Source organism: Dendrobates tinctorius, unplaced genomic scaffold (assembly GCF_039654945.1).
Source record: "Dendrobates tinctorius isolate UK_male_01 unplaced genomic scaffold, ASM3965494v1 ptg000077l, whole genome shotgun sequence".
NCBI lineage: Eukaryota > Metazoa > Chordata > Amphibia > Anura > Dendrobatidae > Dendrobates > Dendrobates tinctorius.
In genome coordinates this window covers 3,497,641-3,519,881 of record NW_027361745.1, presented here as the reverse complement: position 1 = coordinate 3,519,881, position 22,241 = coordinate 3,497,641, and positions in this window count along the sequence as shown.

The following is a 22,241-nucleotide window of genomic DNA, read 5'->3' as shown; positions in this document are numbered from 1 at the left end:
GCAACTGCAAGCATGCTTTGAATGGACGGACTGGGAGGTATTCCAGGAAACATGCTCGGGTCTGGATGAATGGGTTGATGCAGTGTCCTCATATATCCGTTTTTGTGAAGACACGTTTATTCCATCCAAATCTGTCCACTTTCGGGGAAACAACAAGCCGTGGTTTACAAATAAAGTCAGGTTGATCCGTAAGAGAAAAGAGGAGGCTAATAAAGCAGGCGATATTACTGAATTCAAGAAACTTAGGAACTCGCTATCTAAAGAGATCAAGTTAGCCAAACACGAGTATGCAAAGATTCTGGAGGAAAGGTTCTCATCAAAAGATAGTAGATCTGCATGGAGAGGATTAAGAGAGGTCACCAATTATAAAAGCCACCCCACTATAGTGAACCCCAGCAGAAGTCTGGCAGCAGAGTTAAATGAATTCTACTGCAGATTTGAGGCAAGCTCTACACACAGTGGCTATTCATCTCTAAGCTCCTCAGTCTGCTCATATAAAGATCATTCATGGTGCAACACCCAAGTAGTGATCTCCGAGGCAGAGGTGATACGCATCCTGAAGGGACTTAAGGTCAAAAAGGCACCTGGCCCTGATGGTGTATCTCCAATGTGTCTGAAAGTATGTGCTACCCAGCTTGCCCCTATACTGACAAATATATACAATGTGTCACTGAAAGAGTGCGTTGTACCTCAGTGTTGGAAAAATTCCACAATTATCCCTGTCCCCAAGAAAGTGGGATCCTCTGAGTTGAACGACTATAGACCAGTAGCACTCACATCTGTAGCTATGAAAGTCTTCGAAAGAATTATGATGTCCCACCTGATAAAATTCACGCAGAAGCTATGGGACCCGCTTCAGTTTGCCTATAAGGAGAATCGTTCGGCAAACGACACTGTCAATCTGGCACTGAAGTACATTTTGGATCATACAGATGAACTGCACTCATATGTCCGGATTCTTTTCATGGACTTTAGCTCAGCGTTCAATACCATTGATCTGAATTTACTTCATAAGAAAATGGTAGCTCTTGGAGTCCCTCTCAACTTATGCTTGTGGATTTATAACTTCCTGACAGCCAGGATCCAGAGTGGAAAAGTTGGACCATTCAATTCGGACACCTTGGTCATAAACATCGGGCACCTCAGGGGTGTGTTTTGTCCCCGTTACTGTTTTCTCTCTATACGAATGATTGCATCTCTTCAGCAGACTCAGTAAAAATCTTGAAATTTGCCGATGATATGACACTGATTGGTCTCATCAGGGGAAATGCTGAAGACTTGTACCGGAGTGAGGTGGAAAGAATATGTGACTGGTGTAAAGCCAATAATCTTGTACTCAACACTAAAAAAACTGCTGAGATGGTTGTGAATTTTAGGAAAGATCAACATGAGATACTTCCAATCTACATCCATGACGAAGCGGTTCTTAGGGTCACAGAGACCAAATTCCTTGGTGTTATCATCTCTCATGATTAGAGTTGAGCGACTTTTGGTTTTTTTAGGGTCGAGTTTCGTTTCAAGAAACCCGACTTTTCCAAAAGTCGGGTCGAGCAAGATCGGCCGACTATAGGGAAAAGTCGGGGTCGTCCCGAAACACGAAACCCAATGTAAGTCAATGGGGAATAAAAGTCGGCAGTGAGAGGAGGACAGGAAACACACCTACAGTGCCCATTTGAATGCCAAAAGCATCAATTCTTCTTACTTAAGCTTGTCAACCTTAATTAACTTCATAATACAAGTTACGCACTTAAAAATGGGGGTTATTTGGCTAAAGTTGTGGGGGGGTAGGGCTGGCTCCAGGTTTTCATGTGCCCTGGGCGAAAGAGCGCCACTTTAACACATACCACAACTCATCATGCTCCGATACGGCAGAGAAATAGCGGTATAGTACAATGAAAAATACTTCACTTTTTACATCTCATGACAAGGCCCATCGATTTCTCCATTTCTCCATACAGAATCATTGGTCCCACATAATGTTTGAAACAGTATATGATGAGCTCCACATAATGCTACAGTATATGTTGGTCCCCATGGATGAAGCTCCACTGTCTTATGGGCCCAAATAATGCTCCAAACATAATGGGCCCCATTTCTAATGCTCTAGTGTATAATGGGCCCTGTAAATGCTGCTCCAGTGTCTGATGTCCACCTTTGGAATGTTCCAGTGTATGGTGGGCCCCATCTATCATTCTCCAGAGTATAGTGTTCCCCAAAAATTGCTGTCCCAACATTGAAAACAATTAAATAATTCTCCTCGCTAGGGAATCCCTGTACTAGTCTGGACTCCTCGTCGTTCCCATCTTCCATCTCACTGCACAGTATTTCAACCTTGCAAGTGCTGTGATCCTGAGCAAGCAGGGGGAGCCCACTCGTTGGCGACGGCACTGGCACAGGGCCCCTGATAGTACGGTGGTGTGTCTGATGGCGGGTGGGCCGAACCTGCACTTTCATCTGCAGCTTCCTCTTTGTCACCGTGTAAGATGGAACTGTATATGGGAAGGGTAACCTGAGTTTCATCAGGGTCAGATTCAGGCCGTGTAGCGTGCGAGGGGAATGTAGTGGTCTGGGTCAATGTACCAGCAGATTCATCAAGCAGTGGCTGGGCATCAGTGCACTTGTGTCACCCCCAGGAGTACGGTCGCCACAGTGGCATTACCTTCCTCCTAGGGAGTGTGATGTCATGCTTGGGAGCAACGAAGGATCTCTCTAGCAGGTTAACTGATTGGGCGGCGTTATTCCCACGAGTCATGACCCTCCAAACAGCGTTCATGAAGGCAAAGTGTTTGTTTTACGTGGGCAGTATGGTTGCAAAGCTAAACCTTAAAGAAATGTCCAGAAGGGCACCACCAGGAGTGGAGCCTACGGTTTAATTCGACTCCACCTGGGAAACCTCAACCATGCCAGTTACAGAAAAGATACACACATTGCAAGCTTAATTCCGTTAACGAACGAGACTCCGTCATGCCCCGCGGTCCGAGTCCGGCTTACTAGAGGGACACGTGAGGCTCTGGCACATGAGATTGGCCAATAACTGGTGTGTCATGCCCTTACATGTCCGTGGCTGCATGTGCGCTACACTGAAAAGGCCAGCATTTGTCGCTTACAGGTGCAGATAACCCGCTGAACGTTAGTGATGGGGATCTGTGATTACAATTATTACCCGCGAACGATGATTTCCCAGTAAGTGCAGGTCAACCGCAGTTCCAGAATTAGGCCTAACCGTCATTCCTGAAAAAATGAAAAACTTACGTGTGCAAACCACAGGTGCTGTAGCTTGCTTAACAGCTCGCCAGCCGTTCTCAGGCCCAGTATGGATTACACGTGATTGCACAAAGGTGAGAAAGGGTACCGTATCCCCGGATAACATCTATGGATAGCGTACACATTCAAAATATATGTCTATACATCAGGAGGCAGGCTCAGACGGTGTTAGGCCCAGTATGGATTGCACGTGATTGCACAAAGGTGAGAAAGGGTACCGTATCCCCGGATAACATGTATGGATAGCATAGTGTACACATTCAAAATATATGTCTATACATCAGAAGGCAGGCTCAGATGGTGTTAGGCCCAGTATGGATTGCACGTGATTGCACAAAGGTGAGAAAGGGTACCGTATCCCCGGATAACATGTATGGATAGCATAGTGTACACATTCAAAATATATGTCTATACATCAGGAGGCAGGCTCAGACGGTGTCAGGCACAGTATGGATTTGACGGCCCAGACTACACAGCGGAGGAGCAGGGAGATGTAAAGATTGCAAATGCTGGGGCCCTGCCCAAGCAAGGGGACCCACTCGTGGGCGGCGGTACTGGCACTGGGCCACTCATAGTACGGCAGTGTGTCTGACGGCGGGTGTGCACCACCACCGTCAGAGACACTTGATTGTACTATGAGGGACCCTGTGCCAGTGCCCGCGCCCAAGAGTCGGCCTACCCACCTGTCTAGGGCAACGGCACTCGCACGGTGTCGTGCGCTAGGTGGTGACCCCGGCCATGGGGGGGAGGCAGCACAGTTAGGGAGTTTTAGATAGTGGCATATGTTGATGTTGGACATTCAGCTGATGCAAAAGGCGAAATAGGTCAAGTCCCAAGAAGAGGTGGAGCAAAGCAAGCCATTTTTCTGTCACCCTATGTGTCATCAGGGGAAGGTGGGACAAAATCCTTGGAAACCCATGCATGGTTCATTTTAATGAAGGTTAGATCATCCACATTTTGGGTTGACAGACGGGTCCTTTTTTCTGTCAGGATTGATCCAGCTGCACTGAAGACTCTTTCCGATAGCACACTTGCAGCTGGGCAAGCGAGCTCCTGTAAGGCATATTGTGCCAATTCAGGCCAGGTGTCCAGTTTAGTGGCCCAATAGTAAAAGAGGAATGACCTGTGTGGGAGAACATCGATATGGGAGGAAAAGTAGTTTGTAACCATAGTTGACAACTGCTGTCTCCTGTCACTTTCCATCGATGCAGTATTACCAGTTGTGTGAGCGGTACTTGAAAAATCAGTCCACAACTTTGTCATGAAACCCCTGTCTCCAACGCCACTTCTGCTGTGTGCACCACGAACACCTCTGCCAAGCTGCCCCCGGCCCGTATGGCTCGTGTGAGAACCATCACCGCTGCTGTGTGCTGGGAATGCCTCAAGCAACCGATTTACCAGAGTTGCTTGTTTATTAGCCAATATTAGGTCAAGGTTCTCCTGTGGCATGATGTTTTGTAATTTGCCTTTATAGCGTGGATCCAGGATGCTGGCCAACCAGTAGTCATCATCGTTCATCATTTTGGCAATGCGGGGGTCCCTTTTTAGGATCTGCAAGGCATAATCTGACATGTGGGCCAATGTTCCCGGTGTCAATGATGCACTGCGAGTGCTGGTTGGAGGAGCACTTTCTGGCAAATCCACATCCCTCCAGTCACGCACAAACCCTGTACCAGACCTTGCCACGCCAACATTTTCACTTGCCCCACGAGATGCATCCTCCTCCCCTAAGTAATCATCCCCATCATCATCCTCCTCCTCCTCTTCTTCCTCCACCTCGTCCAGGAGACGTCCCTGAGCAGACAATGGCTGAATGTCATCAAGGATTCCCTCCTCGTCAACATTGGCTGCAGACGCCTGCTCCTTAAGGTGCGTCAAAGTTTGCATGAGCAGACGCATAAGTGGGATGCTCATGCTTAGGATGGCGTCGTCTGCGCTTACCAGTCGTGTGCATTCCTCAAAACACTGAAGGACTTTACAGAGGTCTTTCAGCTTTAACCACTGCACACCTGTCAACTCCATGTCTGCTCTCAAAGTGCCTGGCCGTATATCCTCCCACAAATGCATTATGGCCTGCCTCTGCTCGCACAGCCGCTCAAACATGTGCAGGGTGGAGTTCCACCTTGTTGCAATGTCGATAATGAGGCGGTGGTTGGGAAGGTGGAGCAATCGCTGCAGCTTCTGCATACGAATGGAGTGTACAGGCGACCGGCGGATGTGCGCGCACAGTCTTCGCACCTTCTGGAGCAGGGCTGTTAACTCCGAATAATTTTTGAGGAAGCACTGCACCACCAGGTTCAATGTGTGAGCCAAGCAAGGTATGTGGCTGAGTTTTGAAAGGGCTATGGCTGCCACAAAATTACGGCCGTTATCACTAACTACCTTGCCTTCCTCAAGATGTACACTGCCCAGCCATGACTCAGTTTGTCGCTAAAAGTACTCGGCCAGCACCTCGACGGTGTGTCTGTCGCCCAAACACATCATCTGCAACAAAGCCTACTGACGCTTTCCACTAGCTGCTCGATAGGGGGATACCTCGTGTGCAACAGTGGCAGCTGCAGATGGAGTGCTCGTACGACTGCGGTCTGTGGATGAGCTTTCGCTTCTGGAGGAGGAGGAGGAGGAGGAGGGTCGAACGGCTACAGCCAACTGTTTCCTATACCGTGGGCTAAGCAGCACTGTCCCACCACCGCTGTCCCCTGTGGACCCTGCATCCACCACATTAAACCCAGTGCGCAATGATGGACACGTAACGGCCCTGGCCATGCCGACTGGACCATGCATCAGTTGTGAGGTGCACCTTTCCACTCACTGACTGCTTGAGTGCATGGACAATGCGGTCTTTCACATGATGGTGGAGGGCTGGGATGGCCTTGCGAGAGAAGAATTGGCGACTGGGTAGGTCATAGCGTGGTACTGCATCGGCCTTGAGTTCGCGGAAAACTGCGCTTTCCACCAACCGATAGGGCATCATCTCAAACGAGATTAGTTTGGCAATGTGGGCGTTCAAACCCAGTGTACGCGGATGAGAGACTGAGTACTTTCTTGACCTACTCATAGTGTCTGGGATGGTGAGCTGGACTTGAGAGCTGCATATGGTGGAAGTAGCGGTGGACAGGGCGGACTGAGAGAGGGTTGATGATGGTGATGGAGTTGGTGTTCTTTCTGATGGCCTAGATTCAGTATTTCATTGATATAACAGTGGGATTCCCTGACTGCTGTGGCCTTGCAACGACATCTCAACATTTGCTGCTGTGCTGACTGGTGGGCTTACAGTGGGGGAAACAATGTAGCATTGCTGACTACCTTCTTTGTGATCAGTTGCACATGTGGTACTTGAGGTTTGGTGTCCACGCTTGCAAGTGCATGGTGGTTAAATGTCTAAGCATGCAACTGGTATTCAAATTTTTCATATTTTTCCCTCGGCTAAAGGTCTTTGCGCACTTCTTACAGATAACCTTGGCGTGATCATGAGGATTTTGTTCAAAGAAGTGCCACACTGCACTCTTCCTACTTTGGCAGACATTTTGCGGCCTAGCACGCTGTGATATTTTGACCCTCTGGACAAGCTGTCCAGCAACTCTTTTGATTTTTGGAACCTGTCTTTGGAGTGCTCCGTGCCTGACAGATAACAGCTGTTGCGATGTCGATGTCTGCTGTGGATGCTCCTCATCTGAGCTATTGGAAGCAGCACCCTCTTCCCCCAATGGATGCCAATCTGGGTCAACAACTGGGTCATCCATCACCTCCTCTTCAATGTCATGTGCACCTTCCTCTGTGTCACCGTGTATGGTGGTATAGTGTGCGGGAAGGGGCACCTGAGTCTCATCAGGGTCAGAATCTGGCTCTGTACACTGCAAGGACAATGTAGTGCTCTGAGTGAATGTACCAGCAGAATCATCTATCAGTGGCTGTGCATCAGTGCACTCCATGTCAGATTCATCTTGGCCTGGGTAATTCACCATTTCACTTGATAATCCAGGCATGGTATGTGAAAACAGCTCCATGGAGTAAACAGTAGTATGGCCTGCGTCATCCTTCAATCTTGGTTGGGGTGAAGGACACAAGGAAAGGTGTGGTTCACGAACATGAGTCTCCAATGACGACTCAGTGCTTTTACTTTTTACAACTTCAGAAGAGGAGGTGATAGAGCTGGAGGCTGAGTCAGCAATGTAAGCCAAAACTTTTTCCTGCAGCTCTGGCTTTAAAAGCGGTTTGCCAACTCCTAGAAAAGTAAGCCTTCGAGGCCTTGTGGAGCCAGACGATGACGCAGGCTCAACACCTCCTGCATTCGGTCCTATTTTGCTTTTGCCACTACCATCAGATCCACCACCAAAACCATCATTACCAGCTGCCAACCCCCGCCCAATTCCACGGCCTCTTCCAACAGCCTTCCTCATTTTTGGTAGAAATGTAGACAAAGTCCAACAAACTATATAGTAATGTAAAACAAGGTACAAGGTGTCTATAGGACAGGGGAGATTTTGAATTTCTGCACACACTTGTGGACACTGGACACTTATGGATTGTGTGAGGCCCACTGAATATCAGAGCGCTATGTCACAGACTCGATGGCACAGGTGTGAAAAAAGTGACTACAGGATAAGGGAGATTTTGAATTTCTGCACACACTTGTGGACACTGGACACTTATGGATTGTGTGAGGCCCACTGAATATCAGAGCGCTATGTCACAGGCTCGATGGCACAGGTGTGAAAAAAGTGACTACAGGATCACGGAGATCTTGAATTTCTGCACACACTTGTGGACACTGGACACTTTTGGATTGTGTGAGGCCCACTAAATATCACAGCGCTATGTCACAGGCAGAAACTGGCTAGTGTATCACAAACTACAAGGTGTATTTAGAATTGGGCAGAATAGGAATCTCCCTAGAGTGTAGGTCTGTAAGAACGGAACAAGTCCTCCACTTATCCTTCCACAGTGACACACAGATAGCTTCACTGTGGCCGTGATAACAGCCGTTACACGGTACTGAGAGGAGCGTACACGTACACGGCTGTCCGGTGTACATAAAATTGCCAAGCTCCGTGTTTTTTAAGTATACGGACTGACACACGCTGTCTCTCTATAGTTTTGAATGCGATCAAACAGCAAATATATTTAACTGTTTGAAAGCTAGACAAAACTAGAAGGTGCAGGTCTGTAAGAACGGAACATGTCCTCGACTTATTCTCACAGAGTTACACACAGATAGCTTCACTGTGGCCGTGATAACAGCCGTTACACGGCTGTTACACGGCTGTGTGAGGAGTGTGAGGAGTGTGCACCGCTGTATGGGGTGAAAAAATGCCCGCTCAGTACCTCAGCAGGACAAAAAAAAAAATTGGGATTGCTTTTAAAAAAGCAGTTTGCAGAGCAGTGGGTAAACAGCAATGCAGCCGTCAGGAAGCCTTAGAAGGCAGCCTAACAACCAACACCGCTGATCCACCAAAATATAGCCTCCCCTTGCACTGCACACACAGTGACTGGTGTGTTGTACAGGCAAAATCGCTAGCAGCAGAAGCAGTTTTTTTTCTTCTTCCCTGCCTAACGCTCTCCCTACAGAATCAGCAGCAGCAACCTCTCCCTGTGCTGAGATCGGCAGAAGTAAGATGGCGGTCGGCGTGCACGCCCTTTTATACCCCCTGTGACGCCCACCAAAGCAAGCCAATCACTTGCATGCCCTTCTGAAAGATGGTGGTGACCCCTGCCTATGTCATCACGTTGCCCACAGTGTCCGTGGATCCTGATTGGCTGAAAAAGAGCGCAATACAAACTTTTGAAACGCGACTTTAGCGTGTAAGTCGCCGACCTCGTGGCCCACTTCATCCTAGGGTCGGGTTTCATTTCATGAAACCCGACTTTGCCAAAAGTCGGCGACTTTTGAAATTTTTCGACCCGTTTCGCTCAACTCTACTCATGATCTTAAATGTTGGAAAAACGTGGATGCTGTTATAAGAAAAGCACAACAGAGGGTGTTCTTCCTGCGTCAGCTGAAAAGATATGGTTTGTCTAAGAATCTGCTGATCTTATTCTTTAATGCTGTCATCAGATCTGTGATTTGTTTCTCTCTGATAGTCTGGTATGGAGGAGCCACTGCGCATGACAAACTCTGCTTACAAAGGACTTTCAGAACAGCAGAGAGAATTATAGGTTCCCCCCTGCCTAAAATCCAGGATCTTTATGATAAGAGTATTCGATCCCACGCATTGAAAATTTCATCCGATCCCTCTCACCCGGGACACTCCTCATTCCAACTACTCCCTTCAGGACGTCGCTTCAGAGTCCCCAAATGCAGCACCAACCGCCATATGAACAGCTTCTATCCACTCTCTGTTCAACAATTAAATCGTCATGTGTAGACTACCGTATTTTTCGCTTTATAAGACGCTCCGGATTATAAGACGCACCACAATTTTTGAGGAGAAAAATAAGAAAAAAATATTTTTTAATAAAATGGTGGTGCCTCTTATAATCCTTGCATCTTATTGCTTACCGGGGTTGGTGGCTGCGGTGTAGAGGGGTCCCAGGCTCGCTGCTGGAGGAGGCAGGCGTGGAGTGATGCTGCAGGCCGCATTCAGGGATGAGGGGGGGCTCCGATGTGTGCTGTTGCTGCTGCAGAGTCTTGTGCTGGTGTCAGGTTTCTCCACTTGTCCGGCGGTTGGAGGCCGGTGCTGCGGGTGCTCCGGTGCGGCGTTGTGTGCCCATCGATGCCCGGGGCTCTGCCGACATTGTTCGACAGACCAGAGCCCCAGCATTTCCTCGGTTCCCTGTATATGTGCGCTGAAGTGCCGGTTAAAAAAAAATGGCCGCCGGCGCGTGCGCAGATGGGATCTCGGGACCAGTTCTCGAGAGATGAGATCTGAAATCTCATCTCTCGAGAGCTGGGTCCCGAGATCCCATCTGCGCACGCGCGGCGGCCATTTTTTTGCAGGCACCACCGCGCGCACACAGGGAACCCAGGGAAAATGGCCGCCGGCGCGTGCGCAGATGGGATCTCGGGACCCACCTCTCGAGAGATGAGATTTCAAATCTCATCTCTCGAGAACTGGGTCCCGAGATCCCATCTGCGCACGCGCCGGCGGCCATCTTTTTACCGGCACACAGGGAACTGAGGAAATGCCGGGGCTCTGGCCTGTCGCACAATGTTGGCAGAGCCCCGGGCATCGACGGGCACACATCGCGGCACCGGACACACCCGCAGCAGCGGCCAGCAACCGCCGGACGCCCCCGATCACAGCCTAGGTAAGGCATGTCCGCTTTGTAAGACGCACCCCTGTTTTCCCCCCAAATTTTGGGGAAAAAAAGTGCGTCTTACAAAGCGGAAAATACGGTATATACTGTATCTGTCTTGTTAAATGTTACTTGTTGTATCTGTTGTTATATATTATGTTGCCTCTTTGCCACAAAGAATTCCTTGTATATATGTAATATGTACTTGGCGATTATAAATTTGATTGATTGATTGATTGATGGATTGATTGAACTTCTGTCAGGGAGTGTAGAAAAATATTTTCAACATAGATGGTTTGGACACGGCAGGCACAGCGCCTTTAACGGGCTCCTTTTCAATCTCCTTGGTAAAAAGTAACTGTATGTGGCTGTGACTTCATGGGCCCAATTCATTAAGTTTTAATGAAGGCATTGATGGAGTAAGACATGCTTAGTTCATTAAGAGGCACACGCTACTTAATATATTACGCTCATTTACAACTGGTGAGTGGCTCTATCAGAAATATTATTTCAGAACTATATTAATTTTAGTGAATTTGCCAGGAGGACCTCTCCACACCATATCCCACCCCAGCACCGCCGACTTTGGTGAACCTTGTTGGGAATAGCATAAAAACACCAAATGTTGTGTAAGGGGTTGCAATGTATAGTATATGCCCATAACCCCTTAAATATGTCCCAGTTATGTAAATGTGATTTTCATGTTATTATGTATAAATATGTATAAATGATATATTTCTTAGCACATATTTATTGCCACTAGATGGGGGTACATTGCATAGTAAGATAATGTACATAGGATAGTAAGAATAGGAAACCAGCATATGAATAGTTAACATAGGAGGGGTCAGCTGCACCTAAGAGAGGGAGGACTTCCTCAAGGAGTTTAGTAGAGGCCAAGGTGCTCAGACCATTCTGAGGGGCCATTGAGCTCAGGAAGAGGCAGCTACCACGTACCATTAAGTACAGGACCCAGGTATCCAGGGCCCAGTGGGGCAGAAGTGCAGACAAACAGCATTGGGCACTACAGTGAAGGAACAGAGTTTACTGTGAAGACCAGAATAGCACAGGGATGCAGGTCACTCCAGAATGTGGCAGCTTATCACATGGGCTGATGCTCTCAGATCCAGGGCAAAACAACTGAGGGAATCTCGAAGTGCAGTGAGTGTGAACATGAAGGACGCTGCGTTGACACCAGAGGTGGCACGACCCAGTAATATGCTAGGAGCCAAAGAAAGTGAAGTAAGGAAAGTGGAATACGTGGACTGTATGGAACCTGTTGATGCAACTAAATTGGATGTGCTGTGAACAGAAAGAAGTAAAATGTTGTGTCTTCAGTTAAAGATGGACTGCATCTCAGTGTGTGCGCAATTGTGTGATAGAGAAATCCAGCGATGCAGAGGAGACCCTGACGGTGCAGCAAGTGAAGCCACAGGTATGCTGACCTTTGAAGACCTTCTGCATGCAATTGTGGCACCCCTGAGGCTCGGTCACCACAGAGGTACTGCACCTTCTCCTAAGGTGTGGTGCCCCACCATCCAGGTAGGATGGAGGCTCCTGACCACGCTCCAACACTCTCACCCCACACAATAGAGTAGTTCAGAAAAACCACATTGCGGCTCCTTGCTTAGAGAGAAGCAGAGCACCTTTGGTGGTTCCCTGCTTGGAACACTAGACATGCTGGGAGGTGGGTGGAGTTGAGAACACATAAAAGAGTGGGATGGTTTAGGATTACAGGTCAGTCAGTCAGAAGGGGAGTCTGAGAGAGGAAGCCACTTGGAGAGGAGTGGGGATCCCTAGAAGAGGGATGGAGGAAGGAGTGCTGCAGCTGCCTCAGTGATCTGAGCCAGCTGGCATGGGAAAGGAAAGAAGGAGAAAGACATTGAACTGAAGCCTGAGCTTCCATGGGAGAGAAAGACAAGTACAGAACGTAGGAGTAAAAGGGAACGCAGAGGATGTGGGTTAGAGGAAGACCCCTGCCTAGAAGTTCTAAGCGCAAGTCCGGGGCCTGGTCCCCGAGGTTGTATGGACACTAATGGTCCTGCAGCAGGCACCGGTGGAGTAGTAGGCTGTAAATGCACAACGCCCATCTAAGACTTGAGGGCACAACAGCAACACGGATAGAGAGCCGGGACTCAGGAGTAGAGAGTCCCAAAGCAGGCAACAGCTGTCTGCCATACAAGTGAGGTTCTTGGAAACATCTTTCAGGAGGAACTCCAGTGTAACTCAGTACTAGGAGATCTTCACACTTAAAGGCGCTATAGAGGAGAAGTTCAGAAAAGCCACATAAGTTGGCGAATCGTGGAAGGGAGCATTCCATCTTGTCTGGGGGTTGGCTGAGTCCCTGACCCGGAGGACACGGCACAGAAGCGGGCACTACAGACTGTGAGTAAAGCTTTGGAACTACATGCCCTGGTGTCCTCCATTCCTTCCTGCGTCCGTCTGCCTTGCACAGCTACATCCCCTTTGCCAAACACTACACCATCTAAGTGTCTCCACATCTACACTGCCCTGGGACAACAGCCCTGCCTGTGGAGGGCTATAACACCATTGCTGCACCACATCATCTGTTCCGGAGGATCTGTCTGCAGCGTCGGCTTAACACCTCCCTTGCCGAACACCACAGGTGGCGTCACAAACTATTCATCTAACTACATTCCACCCTTCAAATCTTCCTATTACTTGGGCGCCCAGGGCCACGGTCCGGGTCACCGCTGCTGTGACACATCCCGCTGATACCGGCCCAGTACTGAGTACCCCACAGCCCTGGGAGGGCGACCCAACTTGGCGTCACGAACAGGATGACGAGACCCGATGCCATCGGGTTCTGTGTTCCTAAGATTTGTTGGACTTAAAACTTTTGAGAAAGTGCAGAAGACCCAATTTAATAGACTGTAAAATGAACATCAAAAATGGCCATTGGTGTGGAGAAGAAGGGTGTGACGAGATGGGAGGTCCTAGGAAAAGACAGCGAACAGTCTTGGGCTTCCCTGCCTTAATTACTATGTGACAGCAACATGGCCCACCCCCCGAGGGGTTCGTATACTGGTTTGGTATGGAGGCGCTGGAAGAAGACGCTGCCCCAAGAAGGATGGGCAGAAGCCAGTGGCGGGAAAGGGGACGAGAGGAGGGAGAAGAACGCCAGAACGCCATCTTGGAGAGAGATGGGAGGAGGCCTGTGGAGCATGGGGAAGTGGATCTCCCTGGCGCCATGGCTGAAGGCTCCAACCCAGTAGCTGAGATGAACCACCAGCAGCTGCAGGACAAAATTGCCCAGCTGACGCGCAGCTTGCAACTGCGATAGGAGGCTGAACTGGCAGCGCTCCCAGGAGGGGCTTACATCGGCCGTAACCGCCGCTGCTACACCGGAGCTTCCCCAGGCAGATTCCGTGGAGCCTGCCGCCGCCATCACACCACCGGCAGCATCCGAAGCCCCCTTGCTGCTACCACAGGAAGACTTGTACGAGGCCCCGGGGGCCGGAGCAGAGGAAGGGGAGCTCCTGCCTGGACCTGGCGTGGCTGCCCCACCGGAGGCCCCCACGGACCCGGAGCCACCACCTGCTGTCACCGGCCCGCTTTTGCTGGAGCAGAAACCACTCCGCCAGGAGGCTCCAGGTACGTCCGATGCCCTGACACCTGGGAAGGCCCTGGGGTATACCACGGTCACAGCAGCTGGCCAGGTCGTGCTAGATCTGGTCTGGGACCGGGATACCAGTCCCCTGGGGGAACACCGGATCCCCTGGAGGTGGCGCCGCAATACCAAACCAGCCTAGATCGGTCCCGGGAGGAATGGGAGGATGAGGAGAACTGGGCTAGTTGTCAAGCTACCATCCGGCAACTGGCAGCTGAACACCGGGAGAGGGAGCAGCGCCGGCAAGCGATACTAGGCCCAGATTTGGACCAGAAGGAGCGGGTCCGTTCCGGTCATTATGGTCCTAGAGATGCAGCAGGTTGGGGCCACATCCTGAACGTGAATCACGAGAGAGGGTTCGGCTTTATCCATGACCATAGCCTAATCTCCGATCTGTTTTTCAACCGGAGAGACGTGGAACCTCACTTGAGAAAAGGGCACCCTGCCAGGAACCTGAGCCCGGGAGATCACGTAACATTTACCAGACACTTTAATCCATGTCAACTGGCTGCAAGTGTGATTTAGTTATTGCCAACACCTGTTAGATGCCACAGGTAAGTTACAGGTGCTCTTAATTACACAAATTAGAGAAGCATCACACGATTTTTCGAACAGTGCCAATACTTTTGTCCACCCTCTTTTTTATGTTTGGTGTGGAATTATATCCAATTTGGCTTTAGGACAATTCTTTTTGTGCTTTTTCATTTAAGACAAATTAAATGAAGATAATAATACCAAAGAATTTGTGTTTGCAATCATTTTCAGGAAGAAACTGAGTATTATCTGACAGAATTGCAGGGGTGTCAATACTTTTGGCCACAACTGTAAATCATTTGTGCTAATTTTGTGGTCCAACCACCAGTCCACATTTTAACATAACAATTTTTTTGTGCTAATTCTGTGGCCTAGCCAAACTATATCAGCTAATAAATATTGATTATTAATTTATTGTCAGGTGACTGCGAGGTCTGGGCCTAGGATTGTCAAACAGCTGGTTAAAAGAGGGGAAGGGCACATTCAACATGAGTGGAAAAAAGCAAGGTCATGGTGGAAAGAGGAATAGGCTTGGTGTTCGAATTGCACATGGGTTGGTGTCAATATTACTGAAGGCTCTACTGAATAAACTCCGGCTTGTACTATTCAAAGACAACAGACAACTTGTGTTATTGGATTGGTTACTTGACTCACACAGCGGTACCCTTCTTCATGAGGACCAGAAAGGGCATGTTCTCCAGTGGATAGCAGGTGCTGCATCAAGTGGCCTCTTCTAGTCTTCCACCACCTTAACACCACACACAGTACAGTCCTTATAGGTGGCACCTCAATTATCCTTGTTTCTCCCCATGTCACAACTCTTCAATCGCCAAACTGACACAGAATACAAATTGTATAATTGCACAGCATTGATGCATAGGGCAGGGTATGGATTAGGGCTGAGACCAGCATTTCTAGCTTAAACATTGATCAGTAACAGGTGGATGAGTGACAGGTGTAGGCCTGGTGCTCTGAGAGCCCTGCCAAATTCAAGCAACAAGCATGAAGGAGACCCATCCTGGAGTCCAAATGTTTCAAAAATTTAGGAGCAGCTACCACTAAAATGTCATCAAATTCTATAGAATAGAAATAGGGGCTCTGACACTCCTTCCACTACAAGCAAGCCATCAGATGGAGACATAATTTGGAGTCTCCACATTTCAAAAAATAGTTACACACCTGGTCAAAATAGTTGGTAATGACAGAAAAACCCACAATGGTCACAGAAATAACTTGATTCTGACAACAGTAATAATAACTCAAAAATCTATGATAATGATCAAATAAAAGTCAGACATTGCTTTTCATCTATGCTTCCATAGAATTTTTAAATAAATAAAACTCATGAAATAGGTCTGGACAGAAATGATGATACTCTTAACTTAATATTTTCTTGCACAACCTTTTGAGGCAATCACTGCAAATCAAATGAGTCCTGTAACTGTCAATGAGACTTTCGCACCTCTCAACAGGTATTTTGGCCACTCCTCAAGAGCAAACTGCTCCAGTTGTCTCATGTTTGAAGGTTGCCTTTTCCAGATGGTATGTTTCAGCTCTTTCCAAAGATGCTCAATAGGATTTAGGTCAGAGCTCATAGAAGGCCACTTCAGAATAGTTCAATATTTTCCTCATTCTTGGGTGTTTTTAGCTGTATGCTTTGGGTCATTATCCTGTTGCAAGACCCTTGACCAGTGACAGAGAATAAGCCTTCTGACACTAGGCAGCATAGTTCTCTCTAGATTCTCTTGATAGTCTTGAGATTTCATTGTACCCTTCACAGATTCTAGATGCCCTGTGCCACCAGCCCTAGAACATAACAGAGCCTCCTCCATGTTTCACAGTAGGGACAGTGTTCTTTTCTTGATATGCTTCATTTTTCTATCTGTGAACATAGAGCTGATGTGCCTTGCCAAAGAGTTCAGTTTTTGACTCATCTGTACATATGGCATTCTCCCAGAAGCTTTGTGGCATGTAAACATGTAGTTTGGCAAATTCCAGTCTGGCTTTTTCATGATTTTTTTTCAACAATGGTGTCCTCCTTGGTTGTCTCCCATGAAGTCCACTTTGGCTCATACAACGACATATGGTGTGATGATACCAATTGGAAAAAGTATAATGTGCTACTTTTTTGTGTTTTTTTACGGCGTTCACTGAAGGGGTTAACTAGGGTGACACTTTTAAGATGGGATTTTTACGGATGCGGCGATACCAAACATGTATTTATTTGTTTATTTTTTACATAAAAATGTGTATTTTTTAGGGGAATTTTAAGGGGATTTTTTAATTATTTTTATTTTTTTTTACATTTTTTTTAAATGTTTTTTTTTTTTACCTTGTCCCCTTATGGGACTTTCACGTTCACTTTAGGTATAATACATTGCAATGCTCCAGCATTGCAATGTATTATGCCTAAGGAAAAATCTGGTATTGTGAGGAAAGAGGGAGACACAAGCGCAATATAGGGTCTTATACCACAAATAAAGTAAGCGGTTTGACAAAAAACTGCTCACCTGGTAGTAGGTATTCAAAGCATGTATAGATAAGGGCTGCTGCAGATCCACAAGTCGGTCACCGACTATCTGAAACAGAGCTCTGCAAAGGAATACGTGGATTTCGTCCGCGCTGCCCAAATGATGAAATTCCAGAAGGTTAATATGGTGGTATTTCCTGAAGAAGAGGTTGCAAAAAACCTTGAAACGCATAGAATAAACCACTGTCAAACTTTATTAACCTTCTGGAATTTCAGTATTTGGGCAGCGCGGACGAAATCCACGTATTCCTTTGCTAAGGAAAAATCTGCTGAGACCATGCTGGGAGCATGGTCTCAGCAGCTTTCTGTAGCTGAATGACGCGGAGGTTGTCAGGGGTGACGAAGCCACCACGAGTGGCGACACGCGTAGGGCACTCTGCTAGTCCCAGGTTGACTATTTGCTTGCGCTTTCTTGCAACATGAATTTACAATTTTTGGACAGGTTTTTCACTTGCAGTCCGGTCCCCATTTGAGCAACTATTCAGAGATCTAGTTCCACATGGAGGATTTTTGGCTTTGCTATACAACCTCATCTTGTCTCAATTGTGGGAACTCCATGTCTGGATGTAGTATCAGCTCATATGGGTTCATCTTATTTTTTGGCTATTAGCTTTACAGCTCACAAATATATTTTCTAAGTTTACATAACTGTCGCATGTTTACAAAATTTTGACTGTGTTCTCTGTGTGGGGGCTTTATATTTATAAGTGGACTCAACACATGTGGTCCATGTCCGTTATTTCATTAATGGTATGCTACTCATTTGTGTCTTGATAAAGGTGCTTGCATTTATGTCTCCTGCGTTACAGGCCTTATTACATGCCTATGTATAATTATATGTTAGGCGTCGGGTTTCTGCGTCTGCTCTGCAGGAATCCAGAGCCTCACATTCCGCGGTCTCCTGCTGTCTTTCTACTGCAGAAGAGATTACTTTGCAGCAGACCGCTCCAGAGACTAAGTCCCTCTGTGCTCCTACTGGGCACGCTCACGAGACAATCTCCCATTGGAGATCGGGAGTCATGTGCCCAGGTCCTGTTCCAGATCTCATTGGTCCATCTCGGAGATCTGGAAGGTCCCGCACAGCTATAAAAAGTGCGCATGGCCGTTCCGCCATGCGCTAGTATAGACTATATTGCTATGTGTGAATGGTGACGGATGTATGATTCTGGTGACTGACTCATTTGAAACCCCCTCCCTCTGATAATACGCATGTGGATAGGGAATTAGTTTAGCAGTCAGCGCCAGTCAGTGGCAAGCCTTAAGCCACTGTGCTAACCGCACCGCTACGCTAGCGTCCGACATAGCGCCTGATTTGTCGTCGAGTGGCAGTGTCCTACACCGCGCTGCAGTTGCAGCCCTTCTTGGCGTCCGCAGAAGCGATGCCGCACACACGGTAGGTCTAGAGGGACGCAGCTCCTCTGTCTTGGGTCCTGCTCCTGTGACCAGATACCGTGTGTGCATCTACCTGAAGCCTGTGTCACTGACAGGTTCAGCATTTTGTAGGTTTTTTGTTGCGGCACCTCTGTGTGTGAACAGAGGACGCTCTGCGCACTTTGGGTGAAGTTTAACCCCTGTGCATCATACCGCTATATTGCTTGTCTGCCACCACTTAGCAGCAGTTATACCACCTACTGCACGGTGGACCCCGAGCGGCGAACGCACTTTATTATTATTTTATTTAGTGCGTTCCGCCATTCCTAACAGTTATATACGTCACAATAGTGACTATTTTAATGTTTTTAAAAAGAAGCTTGTGTGTTTTTTGGTGTTAAAAATAAAATATTTTCTATGCGATTTCCATGTTGTGTGGTGATCCCCCTTTTTTGACCTATATCTTTCTTCTTGATATGTGGTAAAGATTAGTGTAACTGGGCAGAAACCTGGTGCCCATAGCAGTACCCAAAAAATTAAAAAATTCAAGATTTTGACTCAGAAGCTGTCTTTCTCACTAAACAATTTTTAGAGAAATGTCATGATAATGATACCTTAGAGGAAACCAAGAATGCTGTGAGAAACAAACCCACTAAGGATTTCTTGAGTGGCAATTCTTCTATTAATAGGAATGCAAAAGGATGTGAAATCCAAGAGGAATTCATACATATTATTCTGGAATACATCTCCAATTCTCATATCTTGTCCAAAATAGTGAGGAAACTTTGGGATACCCTAAAGGAGGACACGATTTTAGGGCCACTAATTCCCCTAGGTCCCAGATTTGTGCATAAAAGAGCATGCAACCTTGGGAATATTATTGCCCCTACCGTACCCTTGACACATACTCAGAAACCGTTATTGCATTTTTCATATAATTTTAAAGGATTTTTTCCATGTAGGAAATGTTGCATGTGTCAACAAACTAAAACTTCCAAACAACTGGTGCTTGTAGGAGGTAATAAAGAACATATAATCCATGATTACATTACTTGCAGTACTGAAAGTGTTATTGACACAATCAGATGCCCCTGCAATAAGCTATACGTGGGACATACCAAAAGTCACTTGAGAATTAGGGTGAATGAACACATCCGCAATATCAAAAATAAATTTATGGGGCATCCATTAAGTAAACACTTTGCTAATCATCATGAGGGGTCTGTATCAAACATGATGGTTAGAGGTGTGGAATATGTTCAACCACAAACCCACAAGGGTGATCATATTAAACTGATGTCATTTGCTCAATCTCGCTGGATATTTGTTCTGGATACACTCACTCCAAAAGGACTTAAAGGTGAGATTGAACTCTTTGGATTTTATTGACTGAAAGTTAATCTCCAGCCTTGTATGAACTTATCCGCTAAGATTCTATAAATATCTTATGACTGGAAGAAGGACCATTCTCCGATTTTGGAGACAAACATCTCCGAAATGCGTTGTGTTTTGATCCGTCTATTGCTCCGTAGTGGCTGCAGCCCAGCGGTACCATGTGTTCTCTTACATCACGCAGGTCCTGTGCTGATGAGCACTAGCGTTGTGCTCTGACTCAGAGTGGTTACTGCCGGAGTTTTTTCATTTTACCGGTCTTTTAGTTCTTTTAGCCGTCGCTGCCTCCGGCCAGGGCAGCGCTGCTATCAGCCACCAGTTTTCATCTACTTGGATTGGGGATTCTGGGTCATCCTGAAGATTCACCATTCTATGTAAAACATATGGATCACTAAATAAGAAGAATTTGCCTCTACATCGCTATCTATAGGTAACCTTTCCTAGTGTATCCCTCGTCTTTATGTCACGTGCAATAATTTAACTACCGTATATACTCGTGTATAAGCCGACCAGCATATAAGCCAACCCCCCTAATTTCTCCCCCCCAAAACTGGGAAAACTTATCCCCATAAGATGCTCCATAAATACCCCCCATAATATGCTGCTGCACAAGGGTTAATGCTGCCCCATAAGATGCTACATAAGAACCCCCATAATATGCTGCTGCACAAGGGTTAATGCTGCCTTATAAGATGCTCCATAAATACCCCCATATGCTGCTGCACAAGTGTTAATGTTGCCCCATAGGATGCTCCATAAATACCCCCATAATATGCTGCTGCACAAGGGTTAATGCTGCCCCATAAGATGCTCCACAAATACCCCCCACAATACGCTGCTGCTCAAGGGTTAATACTGCCCCATAAGATACTCCATAAATACCCTCCATAATATGCTGCTGCACAAGGGTTAATGCTGCCCCATAAGATGCTCCATAAATACCACCCATAATATGCTGCTGCACAAGGGTTAATGCTGCCCTGTAAGATGCTCTATAAATACCACCCATAATATGCTGCTGCACAAGGGTTAATGCTGCCCCATAAGATGCTCCATAAATACCCCCATAATATACTGCTGCACAAGGGTTAATGCTGCCCCATAAGATACTCCATAAATACCCCCCATAATATGCTGCTGCACAAGGGTTAATGTTGCCCCATAAGATACTCCATAAATACCCCCCATAATATGCTGCTGCACAAGGGTTAATGTTGCCCCATAAGATGCCCCATAAATACCACCCATAATATGCTGCTGCACAAGGGTTAATGCTGCCCCATAAAATGCTCCATAAATACCCCCATAATATACTGCTGCACAAGGGTTAATGCTGCCCCATAAGATGCTCCATAATACTCCCCATATGCTGCTGCACAAGGGTTAATGCTGCCCCATAAGATGATCCATAAATACCCCCCATATGCTGCTGCTGCAATAAAAAAATGACATACTCACCTCTCCATCGCTGGGGGCCAGGTACCGGTGTCCTGAGCCCCGGCACTGGCTATATTTACTGGTCCCCATTCCATCGCCGTTCACCACTCTGTCTTCCTGGTCTCTGAAGTGACATTAAGCAGAGGGTGCACACTAACCACGTCATCACACCCTCTGCCCTGAACGTCACAGCAGGAGGACCCGGAGACAGAGTGGTGCACGGTGATGGAACGGGGACAGGTGAATATTGCTCTGCCCCATCATACTCACCCCCTCCTGGTGCACTGTCTTCTCTGCAGCCCCTGCCTCTCCCTCAGGCGTCTTCATCCTGCGTTCAGCGGTCACATGGTACCGCTTATTAAACTCTTGAATATGTGCAGATTCATGAGTTTACTGAGCGGTACCATGTGACCACTGAATGCAGGAAGAAGATGACCAAGGGAGAAGCAGGGGCTGCAGAGATGTGCCAGGAGGGGTGAGTATGGTCTCTGACACCCCCGCTCCTCCTCCCCCACTCACCCCCGGTATATGACTCACGTATAAGCCTCGAGGGGGACTTTCAGACCCAAAATATGGGCTGAAAATCTCGGCTTATACGCGAGTATATACGGTGCATATTTTTTTCTGTGGAGGCATTATGGAACTCTCATAAACTGTATTTTGCAGAGTATTGCATGAACCTTGTGTCTGGAGGCATTATTGGATACTTTTATATTGTGAATATCAAGATTTACTTCAGAAGCACTATTGCTCTTTTGCTCATTGCAAACTTATTGTGTTAAATTGTTTTGTTTATACTGATAAGGGCATGTGAGCACACATTATACCTACACTATCTAGAATTTT